Source organism: Triticum dicoccoides, chromosome 7A, assembly GCF_002162155.2.
Source record: "Triticum dicoccoides isolate Atlit2015 ecotype Zavitan chromosome 7A, WEW_v2.0, whole genome shotgun sequence".
NCBI lineage: Eukaryota > Viridiplantae > Streptophyta > Magnoliopsida > Poales > Poaceae > Triticum > Triticum dicoccoides.
This window is the reverse complement of record NC_041392.1, coordinates 177,275,693-177,276,406: the sequence shown is the minus strand read 5'-3', so window position 1 is coordinate 177,276,406 and position 714 is coordinate 177,275,693.

Below are 714 nucleotides of genomic sequence, written 5' to 3'. Positions count from 1 at the left end.
CTCCCCTGGCCCCACTGAGCTGCTCTTAGTGCTCCCCATGACTAGCAGGTGCTGCCCAGCCTCTCAGCTCGCTCGCTCGCCAAGCGTAGCCCCGTGCCCGTGCTGGCCCGAACTCCGGTCGCCGCCGCGGGCCCCGTTCCGGTGAGCTCGGGCCACCTCAGCCCCTGCCATTTGCACAGATGGATGCGGGCGACTCCCAGCTACGCGTAGAGCCCCTCCTCCGTCCGTTTGGTCGTCGGAGCACGAAACCCGAAGGCCTCCGCCGCCTCGGCCTCGCCGGCGACTCACCGCCGGCGGGTTAGGCCCTGTTGACCAGGGGTTTGACCCCCCCTGGGTCGATGACAGGTGGGGCCAGCCCCCCCTGTTAATTAGTTTAGTTTATTTTAACTAATTACCCCCCCTGCTGACACTGACATGCGGGCCCAGGCTCTAATTAAAATTAGGTTAGTTAGTTAGTCACTGACGTGTGGACCCCACACGTCAGGTTTGACCCTGACCGACCCCTGTTGACTTGCTGACGTCACGGTGACGCATTGCTGACGCAGTAAATGTTTTCTGGAATTTAAATAATTCTTAAATGATTTATTATTTCCAGAAAATAACTAAAACTTCTAAAATTCATAAAAAATTAACCGTAACTCCAAATTAAATAATTTATATATGAAAAATTATCAGAAAAATTCAAGGAATCCATCTGTACCATTTTCATGCATG